Source organism: Sylvia atricapilla, chromosome 2 (assembly GCF_009819655.1).
Source record: "Sylvia atricapilla isolate bSylAtr1 chromosome 2, bSylAtr1.pri, whole genome shotgun sequence".
Taxonomy (NCBI): Eukaryota; Metazoa; Chordata; class Aves; order Passeriformes; family Sylviidae; genus Sylvia; species Sylvia atricapilla.
Window position 1 is genome coordinate 75,831,249 of NC_089141.1, and position 18,622 is coordinate 75,849,870.

The 18,622-nt window shown below is 40.4% G+C and overlaps 1 protein-coding gene across 2 annotated transcripts in view; it reads left to right on the forward strand.

The window, feature by feature from the left end:
• Positions 1-18,622, forward strand: part of UBAC2 (UBA domain containing 2) — an 87,638-nt gene that overhangs the window by 19,083 nt on the left and 49,933 nt on the right. The window lies entirely within an intron of this gene.

The window sequence follows — 18,622 nt, forward strand, 5'->3', positions numbered from 1 at the left end:
GTGGTGTCTGTGAACTGGTATTTCTATTACCTTTCAACAGTCAAACTTGTATATTTCCAGTGTGGTCAGACTGGGTTGTTGTACTACGTATCTTTTCAGCTCCTAAATCTTTGTGGTATAATGAAAGTATATTTTATGTTGAAGTTTCCATAAAAAGCTATCTGCAAGAATACATATTTTGGTTATGCTTAAGTTTCTAATAAGCACAGTGTAAATGTATTTTCAGTAGAGCATAGTCTGGTGGAATTTTTGTGGAAATCCCCATTTTATTTATATTGCCTTGGATAGTAGTCAGTCTGAAAGTGACAGAATGTCACTGCATTTGAAATGAGAAGTTTGATTCACTTGAATACACAATATTGTTTATGCCTGTATTAACAACATTTTTTAAACACAGCAGCAGTATTTCTGTATTTGATTTGCTGTCTAAACTACTAACATGCTTATTTGAGAGCTTTGCCAAAAAATGCTCTGTGAAAAGAGGTTTTAGCCAGTGTGAAAATGAAGTAAAATCTCTCAGCTGTGTCACTGCAACAGATATCTTAGGTGGGATGCGAATATTCACAAAGGATTATATGTGAAGAAGACTAACTTCCTATGTTTCCCCTTTGTCAACTTGAAAAAAAGATCCACCCTTTAGAAAAGCCACTCAGAGAAGGAGCTCATTCCGTGTTCTCTGTAGAGCACTTGTTGCTTCAGGTCTCTGACTGGCAGCTTTGGGAGGTGGTAGCAGAGAGCTCTGTGTTGAGTCCGGGAGCAATAATGTTTTGGTCTCCACATGACATATCAAGAGTTGACAGGATGTTCACTTGGTGCCAGAAGCAACAAAGTCCTGCAGTTCAGAAAAAGTCGGAATCAGGTTTGCTTGTGGGAACATCTTTCTTCACTGACTGTACAATTAATGTAGGTGGGTGATCCTCCCTTAGTGCTCAAGATAACCTCTGGGAAAAGAAACCCCTCTCTACTGGAGTCATGTAATCTATCTTAGCTAAATGGGTTTGTCTTAGCATGTAGGTGTCTGCATAGGTCAGTATGATGGTTAAAGTAATTAGAGGGAGGGGCCTGGATATGATTTTTGGTATGTAGATTACCTTTAAATATTTAGGATTTTTCCTGTTTAGGTGAACTAATATGAAACTTGGTTTCTTTTGTGATCATTCCAAAGGCCTTTTAAGTGCAGTGAGCTGCAAATCCTATGCAGATCACCCTAGAGAAATATAAATCTGTTTAAAAGTGTTTAATACTTTAGGAGTAAGGAGTATCTTAAAGGGACTAACCAGTGCTGAAAACTTTTCAGTGGCTCTGCCATTAGTAAAGCAACTCCAGAGCATGCTTCAGCAGAACAAAGCACTGTTTTCATCCGTTCAGTGGAAGCTCAGTGAAATTCAGTGCAATATCTATATCTTCTGGAAGAGAAGAACTGGGTTTGTGAACCCTCCTAGGCAAGAGTACTTTATTCTGGGAAAAAATACAGAAGTGTGGAGGCACCTTCCAAGCTGAACTGCACTGTGAATATGCCAAAACAGACAAGTGGTCAACCAGTGCCTCCCTTAGCAAAAGAGGAAGTACAAAAGTGATTCTGGGTTCAATGGAAAGCAGGCAGACGTTGAGTTTGGGATCAGAGAACCTATATGCTGTGAGTTGTCTCTTCGCTTCTTGTCTTCTTGAGGGAGGGTGGGATGTGTGACCTCAGTAGGTGGCTGATGTTCTCACCCTGCAAGGGGATCATGCCTTGTGAGGGCAGCTGGAATCAAATCCCACAGTTTACCTGGGTGCCTAATAGCAGCCCAGTTGAGTTTGCTGGCAGGTTAGCCGTCCATCTGGTTTGCTGCAGCATGTCAGGCTGTGTTCTGCTTTCACTCGGGCTTTTCACAGCCTTCCTGGTGGAGAAGAGGGAGCCAAACTTCTCTGCTACTTTGTAGACTGGTGAGCCTTCCTCCTAGGCGTGGAGGGGTAGCTTTGTTTGGCAGCAGTAGGCTGAAAAGTGGTGTTTGCAGTACCAGCAGTTGCATACTCCTTTTCCAGGTGCTCAGCTGACTGCAGCTGCAGGGTGATAAGCGTTTGGAAGTGAACACTAAGTCAAAAGATGCACTGCCTGTGGTTTGTGAGAGGCAATGTGCTGCTCTGCAGTGCCGCATTCCCCTGTTACTTTGGTTTCTGCTGTAGGAAGCACCTGGCTCTATTTTTATTTCCTTTGTTGTATTATCAGCTAGAAATGAGTGCCTTTCATTGGTTTCCCTCAGATGGGTGAGTACTTATTCTGCTCCAGCTTCTACTGAATTAAATGCTCAGTTCCATCTGGGGTCTTCTTTTGCTATTCTGAAGTTCGAGCTGTAGACAAGGTAATTTTAGTTGCAGTATGTTGTGCTAAAGCTAGTTTTAAGTAGTTAAAAGCTAAGCCAACATACTTCCTGTGAATGCATGTGGTCTGTTATGGTGCCTTCACTAACTGGCAGTAAGACTCAGAAGAAATGAGTTTGATCACTTGCAACAACCTCCCAAGTTGTTGCAAGCGCTGAAGAGATTGCCTTCATGCTGTGGTTTTGCAGAATTAATGTACTGCTGCGTCTTTCAGTGATTTAGTCATGGTACAGAAAAGTCTGTTTTTCCTGGTCACTTACTGTGTAATGTAAGCTTTGTCCAGCTGATACAGAGAAGTTCTGCCCACACTGGAGCAGAAGCATTACCCTCTGCCTCAGTCTGGTAGTGAGCTGGCTTGAGCTTATGTTCTTCTTCTTTCAAACTTTCAAGCTTTTGGATCTATTGAAAAGAAAGAAGTGAAGCTTCTTGCATGGTTCGCTGCACCAGTGGTACAGGAAGCAACTCTCCCATGTCAGTTTAGCTTACCAGCTTGCTGTTGTGGGCGAGTTCACATGCAGTTTTGGATTACTGTTATCAACCTTGATGAAAACTGGCTTCATTTTCTACTCCCATCCTGTGTTCACCATAGTGAATACTTAAGAATAAACTACTGGTTAAAAGTTGTCATGGCACTGAATGCATAAAGTTATTGTGCTTGTTTTCAGTTTTGCCCTGTGTGTTACTCAGAGGCTGTGTCATGGCACAGCTGCCCCTCCTCTCCCACTTGTCTGTCTGAGGAGGTAAAAATGCAGAGCTGAAGGAATGGAAAAGGAAGCAGATTAAGAGAACTGCAGCCTAATTAGCTGTATCTGTCATATCTTATTTACTGTCATATTTTGCTTTCTCTTCCCTGTTTTGCTAGTACATAGTATGATTTGAGGAAGAAGCTCTTTTTTTCCCTTAAAAGAAAAAAATCAACATTCCATGTTTCTCCTGGGTTCATTTGTTTTGTTTTGTTTTGTTTTGTTTTGTTTTGTTTTGTTTTTTTTCCTGCCCCTCCTCCCTTCCCTGCACTTGCCTGCACCTCTCTCCTACATTCAGGACACACCCTGTGTCACTAAATAGCCTAAAAATATACAGTGTGTCTGGCCGATAGTTCATCTGTTTATCATTGTCAGTCAACCTTTGTAAGAAACAATACTTCAAAAATTAATTAATATTAAAGTTGCACCTCTGAGATGTCCATGACAGTGGAGTAGTGGATTAGAGACAGTGGTCGCTTACACACCAGCAATCTCAGAGAGTCCATTGTCTAATATTAGCTCATGGCAAATACCAGCACAGCTCCATGCTTGTTGATGAACCCACATTGCCTTTTGCCAGTTTCTTAAACTATTTGGGCTGCTCTGCCTTCCTGTGTTCTGTTTTGTTGGGAAGCAGCTTTTTAAAGTCAAAAAGTACACTTTTCTCATGACAGATATTTCATAGTTTTTTAAAACCTGCATGGATACCCAACTAATTTATTTTCTTTTTATAAACCTGCATTGTCAGGAACTAGTTAGTTGTTCCAGTTTGGAAGCGTCTAGGAGAGATTTTTTCCAATACTTTGCTTACTAAATATGTGGTATTTGATGTTTTTACTATTAAACTGCTCATAAAGGTCTCAGGTGCATAAGAAATATTGTTCTAAAACTTGATATGCCTCCCAGGAGTAGAGTTAGTGTTTCAAAAGAAATATCTTTATTTGGAGCTGCATGTACTCAGATTCCTTTGATGAAGTCAAGTGCAGGAGTAGGGAGAGTTGCTCTGACTCCTCCAGAATTCAAGAGTTTGGTCAAGCTCTGTCAGTAACTAGCCCAAGTATATGTTATCAGAAATTAAACAATTAAAAATTGCTACATAGGCTTCAGCAGACCAGTCAAGGGTTTAATCGAAAGTACCTGAAGTGAGAATTAGTGTGTGAATTAGAATGAGCACTTCAAATTCAAGGGTACCTTACAGTGTGTTGCCCAGCCCTGGCAGGTGGCTTGCTTTGTGGAAGTGACAGTCTTCTGAGGCTGTTCCACCTGTGCCACCTATCCCTGACACAGATGAACAAGCAGCAGTTTGTTGGGGTTGTGAAGCTTGGTGTGCTGTGATGGAGTTGAGGTGACATGAGAGGGACCATCAGGATGATAAAGGTGCTGGCATAATCCAGACCAGGACAAAGCAGCCCAGTGCCTCTGGCACAGCAGTAAATCTGGTTGGTAAGGAGCTCTGCTGGGCAGGTTTTCTTGGTATGTAGGCTCAGCATTGTCCTTAGAGGGAAATGAAAAAGCAGCTGAGTGCAAGTGTGCTCAGTGTGCCAGAGCACCAGGACAAGGCCAGCTTTTGCTCTGAGCTGGTTCTGGTGGACAGCAGAGCTGCCTGCAGCCAGGTGATTTCAGAGTCACTGTCTTTTCAGGTATGGAGCCGAGTCCAGTCAGAGGACTCTGCATTTCCCAACCAACTGTTCAGCTACAAAAACTGTATCTATTTTACACACACACACACACACACACACACACACACACGCACATTAAAGGGGAGGAGCTGAGAATCCTAGGCTTTTATCATGACAAGAGGCCTCAGAGAGTAAGTCAGGGCAAAAATCTGAAGTTCAGTAATTTAAACATCTTAAAGCAGTTTTTCTTATGTAGAGATTGTGTTGGTAAAGATGGCTTTAAGATAGGGTGGAGCAATGAAACTGAACTGTGACTTCTGTATTCCGTATTCTCTGCCACTTTCATCATTTGCCTTCAAATCATACTGCCTGTCAATGCTTTTTTATTTTAGTCTTAGAACATCTGGGACATTGCCTTCATTTGCTTGTAACTGAGCCATGTGCTGTATGATGATCGGGGCCACCAAATTCATATCACTTACCAAATTCATATCACTTACCCAAATAGCAGAAATGAGACGGAGTGCAAAGCTTGTTTTGAACAAGGAGCAGTGAAAGAAGAAAGTGCAGTAAAGCTGGCAGGATGTTAGACATCTCTGTATTCCTTCTTCTTTCAAATTTGGCAGGATATGGAGGTAACAATAAGAACTGTATCAGCAGCCCAGGGTTCACAACAGTCATTACTGTCTAGATGATGTAGTTTATTTCCCAGGCAATGGGGCCTAACCCGTCACAGTTATTGAGCAGATTGACACAGTGTCTTGTAGTAGAGATCCTGGATCTGCCTTCTCTTTACTGCCTGACAGTTCCTGGCCCAGTGCTTGTACTGCCTGGTACTAAAATCTCTGACTATGGAAAATGAGGTTTAGCCTCAAATAAGAAACAGTTTGGTGAAATGGTTTTGACCTCTGCTGTGGTGAGGGCTAATTACTGCATCAATGCTGCCATCTGCGGATCTTTAGCAAGCATGGCAACTCATCTTTGAACAGCAGAAATGGCTTGATGGGTTCATTCCTTTATATACCTCCATTACTTAGTCAGTTTTTCAGGAAAACTAATTGTAAAGAGTGAAAGCCACTTTGTCTCTCCTATGGAAGGGACATACCATGTGACATGGAAGCTGTGATTGCAGTTCCACAACTATGGGAACAAATTCTGTTATTGCTCAAATAGTTACATTTCATGCAGATCTCCCCTTTGCATTTCTGTTTGTACATAAAGATACAATTCTGAGAATGAGTTGTAAACAAAGACTTTCTTACTGTGCCTAGTCTGATTTACCCTGAAAAAATGAAGAATCAGAAGACACCTAGTGGAGGAAGAGAGGAAAGACTGGAAACAACATTTACCATTCTTCTTTACATAGCACAAGGATAAAAACTAATAGAAATTTAGCAACTCTGTGTTTTTTAAGCTACCCTCTTCCTGATTTTGTTGTTTTATATATCTGATATATCTTTATCAAAAATAAAACACAATAGGAACGACAGTATTCCATTCTTCAGGAGTATTCTGTAAGTTTTATGATTAAATTATTTCATGAGAATAAACAATGCCTACTTTCCTATGTGGGAATAGGGGCCTCCTTTTTAGCTTAGCTGTTGACCCTTGAAGGTTATTTCCAGTCCACGTGGGCATGATCAAGTTTTCTTTCTGTCTTTACTGGCAGCTTGGGGGGTTTTCCCCCCTCTTCTCTTCCTCTTTCCGGAGTAAGGAACACCTTGTTTGTTCCTCACGTTCAACCACAGTAAAGAAAGACAGGGATGTGGAAGTCCCTTTGGACTTTAAAAGGAAATCCTGCATCTAATTGTAGATGTCTGTGCCAGACAATTCTGTACAAGTTATCATTTCAGCTATTGTTTGCAAATTGGCTCACTACAGTGCCCTCTGTCATTTGATCTGAAGGGAAACAAGCTTAAGGGAGTCATTGCATCCTAGAAACATCAGTTGTCTCCTATCTGTAGAAGTTCAGCTACCAGCATAAGTTGCTACATTTTTGTTTTAAGGATATGATATCTTTTCATATAAATGATATCTTCCTCCATCACAGAATGAACTGCTCCCATTCCAGTGATGTTCTCTGTATCTCTTCCTTCTCCCTGTATTTGTAGGACAGTTAATTATTTGATTGCAGTGGAGGAAGAAGGAAAAAAAATGAATGAATAATTCTTCAGAGCTGTTGGAGACATTGTTAGTGTGAGGAGATAACTCTGCCTTTTGTAGCCTTTTCCAAAATAGAGTGGTGGTATGATTGCTCTCCTAGGACAAATGAGGAGGGTAATAAAGTAACTTCACAAAGGAGGTCTTGCAGTGACTGATGCTTTAAAGAAACACCTCTTGATTTACCAGACTACTGAAAAGAAATTGATTCAGTAAGTTCAGCGGTATCTGAGAAGTGCAGTTGTATGACTGAGACTTCAAAAAACAAATGTGCGTGAAACAGAAGACAGTGTGCACAGTTAGTAAAAAAAGTACTGCAGTTTTTTCACTAAAGAATTTAGAAATAAAAATGTCTTTTTCACAGTTAAACTTTCCGTATAAGTAAGAAGATATTTTAAAATTTCCTCTTTGCTTCTATTTTATGCTTACTGAATATTCTGCTTTTGTTTTGTCATCACTTTGCTTCAAATACCTTGGTCTGGAGTTGAGAAAAAGGGTTATATGGTGGTCTTAATGGGGAAGTTTGTTTTGCAAAAAAATCACTTCTCTGCTACAGCTTTTGTATTTTGTTTCTGTTTTATCATGAACAAGCTAAAGAGTTTCCTGCCAGCAATTTGTGCCTTACAATACTTACTCATTGGAAAAGTCGAACTATAGCCATGAATCACAGGGAGGTGTGAATGGTCTCTTGACCAAAAAGCCCTGAAATGGTGGAAAGTGTTTTAATGTTCAAGTATTGTGAAGTAAGCCCAACTGTGTGAATTAGCTAAATATTAAAATCTCCCTTTATTAGCCTTTGAAGATATGTTATGATACCTGTTACAGTATCCTTATCATAATGTGGTTAGAAGAAATTTGATTTTTTTTACCAAGAATCCAAAAATAGTTAAAAAATGGCTCGGCCAAAAATAGCACAACATTTTACCAAAAATGTTTACTGTGGAAGAGGACTGAGGAGTAGCCAATAACTCAACTGTTCTACAGAATTATGCTTAAAATCTTGATATATTAGTCACATTCTGTATTTAGCTCCAACTTATTGTCTCTACCATGAAAATAGGTCATAACAAATGAGGCAAAAATAGCTTGTGTGCTTTGCCATGTAGGTCAACATTAATTGCCATCCTTTGGCTCCACTCTGCCCAAGTATTATGCTAAATACAGATCCTGATAAGATAATTTAATGCTTATATCAGATGGGAGCTGGGAGTGAAGACCCTCTTCATCCCATCACATACTGATGTGTGGACTGGGTGATCTGGGCCATCTGTGGGATCAGTAGGGTGGAGAGAAGCAGGGTTACTGTGCTGGAGCTCATGTGCAGTGCAGTGGAGGATCAGATATCAGGAGATGGTAGGAAAGGCCACAGCTCTCATTCATATGTGGTGCCCACCTCTCCCTCCTCAGCACAGGCACTTGTCATGTAGCCAGAATTTTCCTGAAGTGTTCTGGGAGACTGATACTAACCAAGTGTTCCTCTGCACTTCCTTTACTCCAGAAATATTAAACAGGTGAAGTTGTGGAAGCCATTACATTCAGGTAGCATCTGCATGTTTTGAAAATATTTCTCAGGTGAAGTAAGAACAGCTATGGAACTAAAAATGTTGAAAAGCAAGTCAATGTAATCATAACCCTTGAAATTCAGGCATGTAACGTGCCAGGTCTTGGATCACTACTTATCAAGTGTGTTTTCTCTATGGCAAGAAGTTTGCAGAATACAAACATATATATTAGTTTCAGAGTTAAAAGCTAATCTCCATTACAAGTTAGATCATTCCCAGTATAAGGTTCCACTTTTGAAGTTGTATGTGTCTGAAGGGCCTCTTGAAGTAGGTGCTTATCTTAAATGAAGTTGCCTGCTCTTCTTGGTTCAGTTGAGTGCCTCACAAATGGGCACTGTTTTTTTTACCAGTATATCAAAGTCCTTAAGATCTGCTAGACAGCTCTCCTTAGATTCTGAAAGATTATGAAAGTCTTGGCTGTCCCCCATAGAAGCATGAGTTTGCTTCCAGGCTATCCCTGTCCAGGCCTGGAGGGCAGGGACTTCACTCAGGCTGGGGTGTGTAGCCTCACGTCCCTCTGTATGTGATTACCTTTGTGAACCCCTTGGCAGCGTATATATATACAAGATGCTTTGCTCATTGCTTGCCTTGCACACGGACATAGTTGGAGAGAGAGAGAGTGTACAGTGGGGGTAAAAACAGTGGGATTATAGCCTATCGCCATCATTACCAGGTGTGTAGTCACAGATTTCTGTGGCCTAAATCAGGAACCTCCTCTGACATCTTTTTGAGGAACAGAGACCTTGTATCTCTAGTTTCCCTATCTGTATATCAGCTAGGCAGCAGCTTGGGGCTGTGTGAGCCCTTTGTCCATCCAGGCTCAGCTTACTCAAAGCTGACAGTACCATGGTGTATTACACAGGTGTAAAGGGTGACGCATCACCCTCCTGCTTTGGTTAGGGATATTGATCATTTGGTGGAACTGGCATTGTGTATTGACAGATTATTGAGTGGGATTTTGAGTGTTTAAGTTGGGTGTGTCATGAGCAGGTAATCTGAGATGGTTTATCAGAGCTATTTTAAAAGTGTTTTCCTCTGTTCTGGAATCAGTCAGACATGTGGACGGACACCTTTTCCAGGTTTCTGACAATACAGAGAGATAGGTCAGGATGTAGATGAGTTAGTTGTGATGACAGCATTCCATCTGAGAGGGAGCTTTTGTTCAGGACTATCTCAGCTAACAGTGCAGTCACACCACATCTACTTCTTGTCATTTTTTTCTGTCCTGGGGATAGCTTTTAGGCTTGGAAAAGCATGTCCACTACATTCTTAAATCGGAAACAATCAAGAGTAAGCCCTTACTCCATTGCAGTTTGTAAATGAGCTGATTTCCCATTGGTATGAGAAAGAATAGGTTTCTCAATTTTAAAACTTTTGTTCCCTTTTTTTACCTTTTTATTTCACTGTCTTGTACACGTAAGAAAATAACATAAAGGGATACTCAGCAGTAGTCTCTGTGCTTTTCTGTGGAGAGCTTTTCTACTTCTTGTCACCAGGGGTTTTAGCCAAGGGTATGATGAGAAGCAGTTTTGTTTGTTTTGGCTTCACTTAATGATCGTTTTTCTTAGTGTCTGTTTGATGCAGTTTTTCCTCACACCTACAGCTCTTTGAGACTGCGGTCACCAGCTTTTTTCACCTTTTGGCAGTGTTTTGGTCATTGTGTGCTCTGCCACAAGTTTGAAAGATGGAGGAAGCCTATGTGGCTGAAATAGTAGAACATCCTGTGCTTTTCCTCTTTTCTTTTTTTAAGATTCTTTTTAGAATTCATCCCACATTCCTGTATCACTTGTCAGAAAGTCAGCCTGCTGGTGTTTCATTTAAACCATTCTTTTTTTAGAACTGGGGCATATCTTTATCTCCTGGACTTTTTTCCTCTTATATTTCTAAAAGTTGTTCAGGAGTGTTTCTTGCTTCTTCAGTGCAATAACTTGTCTCCATACAGGCTCTTGTAGTAAAAAGGAGACTGTGAGGTGGCCAGGGAGCTCAAGGCAAACACAAGGCTGGGGCCTCACAGTGGAATCACTACGTTCCTTCAAGTAACTCTTTTTTTTGGGCTGTGGTTAAAAGAAGTGAGTGTTTGCAATAATCCCAGTGAATCTTCCTGCAAATATTCATTCAAAGGAAACAAAGGGCTTCCTGCTTATAACTGGAGACAGGGATGTACTATCTGTATGCATATCTCTATCTTCACACCTACTTCTGACCTCCTTCTCTGCGTCAGAAATTTGAGACAAGCAAATGGAAAAGATAGGGTGTATTTCATTCCTTCCACACTATGTTCAATCAACATGGGGAGTAGACAGTCAGGAGTCCACCTTTTTGGTATTAAGCTAAAATGTCTTTGTCCTTAAGTGCTTAAGTAATGTAATTCCAGACTGTGACTGATTTATCCCATTCAAAGAAAAAATATCTTGCGTCAAATACGTATGACAGGGACTCATTTAAAGTAATTTCTGCTTAATATAGGAGTGATTGTGAAAAGAGCTGAAAAAATAAGGGGACAGGATCAGAAAATGAGTATTAAACAAATGTATTTAGACTCTTGAGGGAAACAGGAAGATCTTAAAATGTGGGGCAGAAGAGATAGAGCAGTGATAGACAAAAAAATACCCATATCAAATGCAAAGTGACACTTGGTCAGTGTAAGAGAGTCTGAGGCACCTGAACAGAGGCCTCTGAGTTGTATTCAATGGATGGAAAGAGTGGTACTCATTCAAGCCATAACCATGGTTCCCAGCCGTGTTCTTCACTCCTCTGCACAGGAAGCAGCAAGGACAAGCACATGTGGCTTGGTTTCACCTGCTGAAGGTGCAGTTTTGTAGCAGGGCTGAGCTGGTTGAAGTGTAGGCTGCTGCTTACAGAGCAACCAATTGGCTCTCACCTGTGTTTTCCTATCTACCACTTGCTGCACGAGTCATCTGACTTCTTACAGGCAGTGGTTATCAGGAGATAATGTTTGAAAATAAAATGTACATACACTTAAGTTTTTTCAGGGATCATTTCCCACCAGCTTACATTTTTAAACCTGCACACTCTTGGGGTAGATGCATGCCAACACCAGAGCAAGGAAAGTGATGGAAACGTAACAATGGTAAAACAGGATGGTAAAACAGGACTTTCCATTACTCTGTACCACAAGATTCACAGTTGATGACATCGGCCCAGCTTCGGGTGTCTGAGGTTAAGGCGTGCATTGCTGCAGAGTTGGTAACCCCGGGCAGAGGACGAGGGTAGATGGGGCAGAAGACCATAACCTCTGACCTGAGTTTCTCTGGGGTGTATCACCAGCCCTGATTTTAGTAATTTTAAGTGGATTTGTAATTGTCATTCAGAAGCTCTGCCCTATACAGAGTTATGCCATTCAAGATATCACATATAATAGCAAATGCATAAATCGGGTGTTTTTTAAGTTGAGTCAAGATTTGCTGAGGATTTTGAGGGTGATCTTGAAATGTAGCAGTGCTCGATTTTCACTTAGGGTACTTACCTAATTACGTTAGGTAATTAGGATACTTACCTCTGTCTTGCAGTTGGGATATGAAGTCTATCTGCTAATTGCACTTCTCAGATAGGCACACTCGTGTTCAGTAACAGTATTTAGAGGATGAAAGCAGTGGGAGGTCATTTGACAAAAAGTCAGAAAATTTTACCAATGATTGAATACATCTGGAAGCAAGATGATACATCTTTGAAGGGCTTTCCTGAAATGGGCTGTGCTTTTAAAATTCAGAGTATTGAGTGGCGTTTGCAATTGCAGGCACTCACCACTTTCACACTTATGGTTTGGTTGCTTTTAAGTGGAAAGTACCAAGAGTGGTTAGAGCTCTGAAAACTAATTATTCTGATTGGAAACTGGTCTACCCTGAAGCAGGATTAATCTCTGTGGTCCATAATCTGTAAGCATCTTATGGAGGTAAACATTACATGTGTCTCTGCCAACCTGGCTAAATAATGCCAGCTGTCTTAATTCTTTTTGAAGATAAATGAGCTGTAATTGGATTTCTGCACTGGATAATTTTAAACAAGGGCTATTAGAAGCAGTAGTTGTTATGAAGAAACTCCACAATAGATATATTATGATGAGATATTTCATCTCTGATTTAGTGTTTGTCTGTTAAAATCAGGGTAGCAGATTAGAGAGAAACGTGCTTTGGTGAGGCAGTTTTGATATTTTCTTATTATGTGTGAGCAAACAGAAATGGTAATGAAGTTTGGGTTGAGTTGGCTGGAGGGGGAAGGTGCTGCTACTGAAAGTTGCACAATGTCCTACCGTTGTGAACTTATTAAAAAAAGTGAAAGAAGGGAAAAGATAAATCACTACCTTTTGTATTTCAACAAAACTTTAAAAAATAAAATCAGACATTGTTTTTCCTGCAATAATATACTAAAAGAAAAACCTGAAATTTTAGTCAGAAATTGTTTTTCCATACAGACAGTTTTTGTAAGAGGGAGGTGGATATTAAGAGTGGAAAATATTAATTTCAAGAGAATTTTAACCACTCTGCTGGCGATCTTCGGTTATTGAAAAGTATTAAAAGCTTAAAACTAAAACAAAGCAGGGAGAGCAAATTGTGATGTTGCCCACAGTATTTCATTTGCTTGGTGTTGCTACCAAAGATCAGGAAGTGGATTTGTTTGGGAAGCACAGATCAGAGTTCTCAAATAGTAAAACCTAAATCTTTATATTTAAGGAGCTTTTTGTTTCAGCAGTTTGTTTTGAACAAATAAAACACAAGTCTATTTAGCTCTTGAGGTGTTTGTGAATTTTTTAACCCAGTATTTAAGTTCTTATATATGAAGCACAGGAATTTCTAAAACTTTTAGCCATTTTTTCCCAAGTTCATGTAGCATTAATTGGTGTTTTCATTTTTGTATGTTTTGTACCATCCCTACACCATAAAAGATGGGAATTTTTTCAAATTCATATTATAATTCCTTGTTTTCTTACACCACTGCTTGATTACAGTTTTTCTCAGAGGGAGCACTGCTTGATTCTCTCTCACTGATTTTAAGATCAGTCACTGTTTGGTTTTCCATGACTAGTAATTTGCTTATGTTTTTATTCCTTTCTTATTCCCCACAAAGCCTTATCATTAGTTTGTTTTTTCACTTTGCTCATAACAAATATCAATTTATTTAAGTTTTTTAACTTAGTGGCTTTGGTCTTTTTGTTTTGATAGAATACTTATTGGAGAAAAAGAATTACAACTGATCCCTTATCCTCCTAGTATTTGCAGTTGAAAAAATGATACATGAAATACCAAGGAGGTCTTTTGCACCAAGGAAAGGACTGGATCCCTGTAAGAAAGGCACAAACACTTGCAAGGCAGATAACTGTTCATTAATAGCCTAGAAAAGCTGATAGAAAGTTATGAAATCCTACCTCTTTTCCAATGCTGGGAACAACAAGATGTTACAGCACTGGCTGGACCTCGGGTCAGGGGCAGCACATGGTGCAGATCCCATCTGTGGTGAAGTTCACCAGCTCTGACATCATTTGTACTCCTCCAGGGTCTTCTCACAGTACAGATTGATCAGTCCGTGACAGAACCCAGCAGGGAGTAAGGACATAGCTTTCAAGACCCCTTTGAGCAAGATACACTCTTATATCATTAATGAAGCTGTAGTCACAAAACTGTTGCATATAGTAAGTCATATGAATGAGACATTACATTATACACATATACCTAATTTTAAGTGTGCATTGACTACACATTGGGAAATTATGTAGACTGTGCATATAGTGATTAATTATACTATTGATTAGGTGCATCTTGATAAAGTAGTGATCATATATGCATGATACGGAGACATGCACCTCAACAAGTAGTTATGTGGGTCACTGCCTCTTCAAAAAATAGTCGTCCCCTGCTGTCTGCTACAATAGATAATCATTATTTTAAGGTTATTTCTGCGCCTGCTAATGTTTTGGTTCAAAATATAGCTGATTTTAGGTTGTCTTATCAATTGAAGCATTAATGTTCTAAGCAAAGGTCACTTAAAATCTTCTTTATAGTTCTGAGGTGCTCTGCAATTCTAGGTGTGTCTTGCTGGTGCACCCTGACAGGCTTCCCAGGCTATCAGCATCCTGTGTGGAGGACTCTTGCTGTGAGCAGTTGTGTTGAATCATCAGATGAAACAGAGTGGAATTCATGGTTCTTAGTCGCTTAGACCTTTTTCTGACATGTTTACAAAGTTGAGTAACACTCTGAAGAGAGTAGCAAAACCTTTTTCTGCCCATGGGTCTGCGGCCAGTGAGGCACACTTGTTTCCTGTTTTTGTCTGGAAGTGGCACTTCGTGAAAGATCATTAGAATCAGATTTCTTAGAATATTTTTTTCCTTTTTTTCATTCTGTGAAGACCTTATCTGGACCACATGAAAAAGAGACTTCACCTGTAGTTGAAATACATTATGGTACTAATTCATTATTGATGTCTGTTCCAAAAATCTGTTTTGTTGGCATTTTAAAATTAGGAATCAAATCATTAATCACTTAATTTCAGCAGGAACTTGCAAGCTGCAGCACAAGAAGCGCTGCAAGGCGATTGTGATGGCAGTTCGTGCTTGACTGCTTGAATAGAGATGCTGAGCTGTACAGTGAAGTGTCTACACACCCCCCGCACCCACACCATTAGGAAGGCAAGGCTGTAGCCAGAGGAATTAATTTTGCCAAGTTCAGCTTCCTCATGCAGTGGAGGAAATGTGGAGAGACCTTTTGTGGAGGTAGTAACACCAATTCAGAGAGGAGGAAGCATTTCCTTGACCCTGGGCTCTCCATGTGCAGTGGTCCTCAGGTGGTTGCTCTCAGGCATGAGCTTGGCGTCTAGGTTTGCCAGCTGTGGGCATCTCTCCCTGTGTTCTTGGGTCTGGCCAAGGGCCTGGGATGTGGATGCTGGCTGAACAGCTGAAGTGGTGCAAGAGAACAGCAAGGAGGGGCAGAGGTGCCCTGCCCGTACCTGGAGTTGTGGGCTGCTCATCTTGCAGTCACCCCTGGTGTTTGTGGTCATTAGTTTTGGTGCTGGCATCTGAGTATGTTAGTTTTAAAGCTTCTGTTCTAGCTTTTGGCTTAAAAGGTGTTAAAGTGAAAAACACCTTTACTTAATGAAGTTAATACAATGCAATCTATTATGCCAGTAATTTCAGATGACTTGATTATCCTGGTAGCTACTCCTTGCACATTTAAAATAGTTGGTTTGCCCCCATCTAAGTGAATGAATAAGGTTCTGGTGGGTGTTCAGGCTGTTTTGAATAGCTGGCATTGTGAATACACTGTATTATTTTTTTTTTAGAGACAAAAAAAAAAATTTGACCCAGAGTTGTCTTTATAGTCTGATTACTGGTGCGAAATCTTCAGTTTACCCTTTTTGTCAAAAATGCCTCACACATGCAGCTGGCTGGGGAGCTTCATCTCTTCCTGTCCCACTGAGTATCATGATCTGTCATTTTTACTTCTAGACACAGTTGCTGTAACTTTCCATGCTTCAGAGTTGTGATACTAAGATATCTAGTACTTAATCCCATAATATCAGTAGCTGCCAGTAAACCACTATCTGACTGCTCTGCAGGCTGGTGGTTGAGAATAATCAGTCTTCAGCATCTCTATATTTAAAGCAGGCTGCCTTGGAGTTAAACTAACCACAACTTCCCTCGAAAGTTACATGCCACAGGAAAGGATGAAACTGCTAAGCGTAGCTGATTAGAGGGAGGAACACAGCTCTCCTTTTGCATGGTATAAGACAATGCATACTTTTCTGGAGGGGATAGGATAACCACAGTATTGCTGCCTTCCAACAGGTGCAAAACTTTCCTTTTATAGTTTAGCCCTTTGCACAACATCTGTCACAACTGAGGAAAACAAAAGAGGAAGAGGAGAAATTCATACTTCTGCAGTGAGGAAAAATGAACGCAGTTTTGTGAAAAGAAATCTATGCCATGTCTTGACTTTTATTTTAGGAGGATGCTAATGACAGCATTTTGATAAGGGTGTAAGTAGAGGACAAGACCAGAAGATTTTAAAGTTATGTAATTTTCTAGTTTTACTGCAAGGCCATTGAGTTTCATGTTGCTTTCCTGTCTAACTTGGACTAATTTGCTAGTCATAAAAGAATGCAGGTTGAAAGGAGCGACTGGAGGTTATGTTGCCTAGCCCTGGAAGTATGAAGTTCATCAGGGCTGTGTCAAATCAAGTTTGAGTATCTCTAAGGACAGATATTTCAAAGACTTTCTGTGTCTGATATACCTCACGATGAAAAAATACTTCTTAATATTTAATTGTTTCTTGATGCAACTTGTGCCTGTTACTGGGTGTTGCCATCTTTTCTGTATCTCCCAGTTAGGCAGTTGCAGATAAGCAATAACATCTCTCAGTCTGAACCAGCTCAGTTCCCTCTCTCTGTAACATGTGCTGCAAGCCTCTTCCACATTTTTGGTGGCGGTCTTCTGGGCTTCTTCCAGTATGCCAAGTATCTTTCTTGTGCTGGGAAACCCGAAAGTTGGTACAGAATTCCAAGCATGATCTCAGAAGTATTGAATAGAAGGGAAAGATGTTTTTTGAACACTCCCATGCATGTTTGGCTATGAGGTCACACTATTAACTCCTCTTTAACTTGTTCACCAGGAGCTCAGGCTTTTTTGCCTATCTGCTTTCTAACCAGGTCATGCCCAGCCTCCACTATTATGTGGGGTTATTCTAGCTCAGTTCTGCATTTGGCCTGCTGAACTTCATGAGGTTCATGTGAGTCCATTATTCCAACCCATTGAGGTCCAGTTCTTCCTTATTTAGTGCCTTGGAGCAAGTTTATCCAAATTTGTCAGTCATGTGGCAAGATCCTAGTTTAGAGAGCCTTTCTGTTAATATGGTAAAGCAGATCAGTATGCTGTTGACCTCGTGTGTATAGAGATACCTATCTGTTCTCTTCTGCCACACAGCTCAAACACAGCTGGATTACCATCCTTTATTTACACTTGCCTCTTTCCTCCCTTTAGAGTTTGAATGAAATGGTGAACAGCTTTTATCTGACTGTTCACAGGAGAAAAAACAAGATGACTTGAAGGAAGGGGATTTGATGCAGGTCTGTAAAATCACAAGTACTGTGGGCAGGGTAAATAGGGAGTCACCATGTTCACTTGTTTCTGGTACAAGAAGCAAGGGACTTCAGATGAAACTAACAGGTGTCACAAGTGAACAAAAATGGCTCCAGACATCATGGGTAGTTATTCTGTGCAACTTCTTGCTGCAAAATGCTGCAGTCCACAGACATTTTATTTGAGTTCAAAAAGGGATCAGACAGGCTGATGGAAGAAAACATTGATTGAAGGCTGTCATGTGCAAAGATGAGACATCTGCCTCAGGAAGTCCAAAGTTAGACATTGCAGGAAGCCAAGGGAGTATTTTGAGGAGGAAAAAAAATTGAGGAAATATATCTTAGCATTTACTACACAAACAGTAATTCCCATTTTTCTTCAGAGAAGGGTTGCAGCTTGGCAGGGTTTTTTGTATTTATTTTGTACCACAGTGTTAGTCTGCAGGCTGAAGATTAGCCAAGACTGTATTAGGAAATATTGCACTCAGATGAATTTGTTGTTTTCAAGTAATTTCTGTGTCTGTTGACATACTGGCTCTGTATTGAGCCAGCACAGCGGGATGGTGCTGAATACAAACCTTAGTTTATCTTCAGTTGTTCCCCTGCTTTGCACCACAGACATGGTGATAAAAGAGAACAGACTATGTCACTGCTTTTCAGTTCCTCCAAAAGTGGTCATATAAGGCAAAGCTTATCTTCTCTTTCTCTTCAGCTGCATGCTATTTATTTTTCCTACATTGCAGGCTGTCTCATCATTTTATTGGAGTCTCTTCATTCCTTGCTTACCTAAAAGCTTTTAAGTTTCAGAACAATGTAGTCTTAAACTGAATATCTGTTTAAAAGAGCTCAAAACCTTCCTTTTCTTTACACAAATGAGTTTGCAGTTTTAAGAGGAGTCACTAACCACTTTCAAGAACTGTGTTATTTGTGGTAGCATGTTGACAAGTTCAGACAGTTGCCGTCACTATCTTTTGCTAGATGACCATGCTGCTTACAGGTTCCTCATCTATATAGCTTTCAGAGCCACAGACCACACAGTCAGACAGCAATCCCCTGGGAAATGCCTGTTCTCCTCTGCTGGGACTGTAAGCCA